Consider the following 5,052-nt stretch of genomic DNA (forward strand, 5'->3'; position numbering starts at 1 on the left):
TACATATTCGTGCCAATTGTTAAGACAGGAGGAAGCAATCACAATGTGCCCCAAGTCACGACCTTTGGTAGGCATGGAGACTCCTTAGTACCTGGCAGAACTGTTATTGTTCTGAGGAATACAGATAGGTGGATGATACCAGATAATTTGGGTCCAAGCTTTTAATAAAATATTGTAGACGCTACTTTATTTGTTCTTCATTCTCAGGATTTTTCTGCAGGACGTTCTGGAAATGGTTACAGATATTGATGTTACAATTCTTTTTCCAAATGTCCAAAGCTATTGCTATTTTTTTAATACTGTCAATATTTTTTTTACCACAGTTATCGTGAAATGAAACTAATAGTCTGACAACCTTTGTTAGATTGTGTCATACCCACAAGTTTCAACTTCAAGCTGAAATGATTTGCTATGGCAAAACTGGTCTTAAAAAGAAACAGTGTGAGAGGAAATTGATTAGTTGGCATTTTAAATGCTTTGGTCACTAAGACCAGAAAAAGAGTTACAAAATTTATATTAATAAAGCTTACTTTATTTGAAGGCAGGAAAGAAAACTAGCAAAAATGCAGGCTGTGTAACACAACCCTGTCATTAAAACGATGATCGAGTTATAAATGCTTGATTAAATTAATGTTTAAAATACAGTTTTAGGTTTTATATTTTCTGCTGTAGCCTCAGTGGGTCTGAGAGTTTTGATTAAATATAACAAACAAATTCAAATGTTAGTCTATTTGCAAACTTAATTTAAGGTCATCAAATCGGCTACATATTGTAGTATTGTAATTCTCACCAGAGGTTGGTAACAACCCATCTAAATCACACATGCAAAGAAACCAAAGTATAGATGTCCATAAATTATGTTAATAATGATAAATGACACAGGGAAAAAGTATTGAACATGCTTACTGAAATTTATTTAATACTTTGTACAAAAGCCTTTGTTGGTTACAACAGTTTCAAGACACCTCCAGTATGGAGAAACTAGTCACATGCATTGTTAAGGTGTGATTTTTTGGCCCATTCGTACAGTGCGTTTTGACCTTGTACCTGCTGATTCCAGGAGTTTCCCACTTCTCAGTATAAACAGCTCTCCAATTTTTCCAGAGTTGTTAGCTAAACCCTCTTCCTTAAATGGCAAAGGAGTTGTTATTTTGTCCAGAAGAATGTAAGATCAATACTCGATCCTTTAGCTTTGTTTTGGGACTTTTACAAAGTCTAAATATTTAGACTTTTACAAAGTCTAAATAAATGGCCTGGCTCGTAGTCTGTGTAAACCTTCTGTTTGGAGCTGAATAATAATGACAATAAATAATAATGACAATTTTATAAATGAATTTTGAGTGAAAATGTATCATTACAGAATGAAAGTAGCAGTAATATTTTCTTACCATGTCAAGCACACAGGAGAACGGACTCCGCCTGGGAAGATGAGCCTGATAGCATCGAAAAGGCCTGGGATAGTATGTTTTTAAGTTTTCCAACATCTCCTCGTCAGCTATGATGTCCTCTGGAGAAAAATCTTCCAAGATTTTTCCCAGAAAACAGATGCTCACAAAGAGAAAGAATTTTCCATCCGGTATAAAAACAGTGTGTTCTAAACATCCTGACAGTACATTATGTCACCATCAGATAAAATACCTCATCAATCAGTGCACTAGTGTCTTCTTGAATCTCTCTGCTCAGGTTCGACATTTCACAAGTCATTTTTACAGCGTTCGACTTGAAGAAATGTTCTTCTGTTTCTTCGTGTTGTGTTCTAAAATAATTAACAACAGTTCATTTGTTTTATACTAAAAAAGCATATTGCACTGATAAACTGTTAAGAAAGTTAATAGATAATTCACCTGTCATTCTCTCGAGCAGTCTAAAGTAATGAGAAATAAAACACATTACAAAATTACATATTTCAGTAACGACACACAAAAAGCAATGCAGAAATTACATATGAAGACAATTGTTAAAAATATGAATGAAAAAAGAATACTTAAAACCAGCAACTCACCATTGTAAATGCACAGTAAATGAAACTGTAAAGTAAACCCTTCCACTTTAGTCAAACTATTCCCTCCTACCTATATTCTTTGACGTGATAGTGTCACATTACCGGGTGTATCACTGTGCAGTGCATGGCGGGGTAAACAAATGAACAAAGACACACAAATGTGTAAGTTGCTCATTTTTAAAAATAAGTAGTGATTAATTAGCTTTTTTAAAAAAGAAAAAGAAAAAAAGCAAGAAAAAAAAGCTAAAGTGTAGCTTCTGTTCTTCTTGCATGTGATGACTCAAATCACAAAATCAAACTCCAACTCTTGTTTTCCATTTAAAAAAATGCGTTTCTTACCCTATAGTTTTGACACAAGCAGTCAACATGAATCTGAAATAAGTGTATATCAAGTAAACCCTTGTTCTCTACCATTTAACAAAAAAGTAAAACTGGATGAAAACAACAGAAACCTCTTCATAGTAAAAACATGTTTGACAGGCAATACTGGTTTAATCAGTTTTGGTTTCTGTTCATCAGATCATCAAATAAGAATTCATTGTTCATATGAATGATGTGACAAGTGGAAACAACACACACACGCACACAAGTTGCTAAACCAGCTGGGGATGTTTTTTCTCTTGTGTAACAGACAGTTTGTTTGTTAGGATGTCCTGACATGCTGCTACAAGTCCTCGCACTTGTGCAAAAACAAAGAAACCAGAGCATCATTAGGCTAGTAATTCATTTGTAGTTAAAAACTACAAATGTGACCTTGATCTTTAACTTGAACACAACATGGGCAAAGACTAATCAGGCATTTGAGTGAACTGATTGACTGAATTTTGACCAATACTAAAAGCAGAGTAGCGATTCATGTGGACTGTGAATGAATGGACAGACAGGTTTTATGCCTTGCTGTAACATAAGTTTATCAGACCCTCAGCCCTCTGAGCTAAAAGGAGTTGGTTAAAGTGGTACCTATGGGTGCAAAGAAAAAACTGTATGTGTTTCTATGTAATTAGAAGCATTATAATATACATTAAAAGTATAAAAAAAGATGTCAGATTTAAAATAGAACATTTCAGCTCACCACTGAGTAAGGTTATTTCTAGTTACTGACAGACCATGTGGTGTAGAGAGTAGAGGGCCCAAATGCAGACACACAAAGGCAAACAGACTTCATCTGGGAAACATGGAAAACATTATAAACCCTCATGTTGCAAGGCAGGTTCAAATGAACACTAACAGGATTGATAATGGACTGAATTTCAAAGGAGCCAACTGGTGTGTTAGGTTTTTATATTCAGTTCATAAAGGAATGTATTTGGAGGAGAGACAAACCTTCTTACTGACTCGGTAGACAGGAGCCTGAACACCCCTTCTCAAGACTGTTCCACTGTCTTGAGAAGGGGTACTCGTGTGGTCCACCATGCATGACGGCAGTGGCGCATGTGATGCAGCATGGAGGGTACGGCCAGTTCTCCCTCCGTGATGGACAGAAGAGAAGATTGGTATACCAGGGACATCCCAAATGTAGAAACTCCAGTGGCCGCTGGCATATTGGAATTGTGGGTGTACTCCACCCACACCCACACTCCACTGCCTGTTGAGCAGAGGGAGACCAAAGAAAAGACACTTTGGGGGATGTTAGTTGAGTGAGAGGGGTTACCACTGCTAAAGTCACTGATGAACAACTGATAGAAGTTTGTGAAGCCTAGGAATCTTTGGAGCTCCAACTCAAGAAACCTGCTCTTGATCCTCATATTACTCTAAATTATAGGTTTATTTCCAAACTGCCTTTTATCTCAAAAAATTCTTGAAAAGGTAGTTTACAAGCAATTTATGTCCTTTTTAGAAGAACATGGTATTTTAGAGGTTTTTCAATCTGGTTTTAAAGCTTTACATAGTAGCTTTACAACTGCGCTTTTAAGAGTTTTTAATCAGTATTTTTAGCAACTAATTCAGGTGACTGTGTTGTTATTGTGCTTTTAGATTTAACTGCTGCCTTTGATACAGTGGATAATAACCTTTTAATTTCTCATTTAGAGCAGTTGATGGGTGTCAGGAATACTGCACTGCAGTAGTTCAGATCTTCAGAGTTCAGAGTGAACTTTCTCTGTGAAACTTGGTGAGTTTGTATCCTCTGCTGCTTCTTTCCAATGTGGGGTCCTACAGGGTTCAGTTTTAGGCCCCGTCTTTTCTCTCTATATTTGCTACCCTTTGGCTCTACCCGTATGGAGAAGAAATAGAAAAAACTTATAAAAAACTTGCATCAGACTTGGCCTACTTCATATAGTGAATCATATAAGGCTTATATGATTTACTCATAAAAGTGGCCACTTTCATATATTGTTTTAGTAAGTATCCAAAACATACAAGTTTCATTTATATAATTTTTCAAGGGATCTTATATCTGTTTTCACTCTTGTTTGCTTTTCATACAAGTTTCACACAAGACAGATACAAACTTTAGATTTATATATATCTTTTCCATATGGGTATTTTCGGGAAACATTGGATTTCTTCTCATTGTTATGCAGATGACTCACAGATTTATTTACCTCTTAAAAAACATAAATGGAACTCAGTAGACCTTCTGCTCAGATGTCTTGATGAAATAAGGGCCTAGATGGCTTTGAAATTTTTACATTTTAATGAACAGAAGACATAAGTGATGGTTTTTGGTGTCATGAACCAAGGTTCTCATGAAGACTGGAACCAAAACAGACTCAACACAACTTTGCAACAAACTATGTACAAAGTTTATTTCTCTTGCTAGGAGACAAGAGCAAACTAAGAAAGTGAAAGTATAACTCAGGCCAGAGGAACCGGGAGCAATAATGGAGATGAGTGCCAAGAGAAACCGTGATCGGGACCGTGGGAAAACTGCAACAGAAGAACAAACAATTACTTAACTGCGGGAAACCAGGGACGTGAGGACAAAACAGGACAATGATGATGCATGCTTACTGTTGGAAGCAGACCGATCGGAGGGGGAAAAACATCAGTGGGTAAAGGTTATTTCTAGTTACTGACAGACCATGTGGTGTAGAGAGTAGAGGGCCCAA

General features: G+C 36.4%; 1 long non-coding RNA gene across 1 annotated transcript; it reads right to left on the reverse strand.

The window, feature by feature from the left end:
* Positions 1-608: 608 nt before the first annotated feature.
* On the reverse strand, positions 609-2,528 carry LOC109200747 (uncharacterized). The gene is made up of 3 exons (XR_002060882.2): positions 2,003-2,528; positions 1,845-1,864; positions 609-1,756 (listed from the first exon to the last, which is right to left on the reverse strand). It is a non-coding gene; the product is annotated as an uncharacterized LOC109200747 (long non-coding RNA).
* Positions 2,529-5,052: the final 2,524 nt, after the last annotated feature.

Source organism: Oreochromis niloticus, unplaced genomic scaffold, assembly GCF_001858045.2.
Source record: "Oreochromis niloticus isolate F11D_XX unplaced genomic scaffold, O_niloticus_UMD_NMBU tig00002624_pilon, whole genome shotgun sequence".
In the NCBI taxonomy this organism is placed as follows: Eukaryota; Metazoa; Chordata; class Actinopteri; order Cichliformes; family Cichlidae; genus Oreochromis; species Oreochromis niloticus.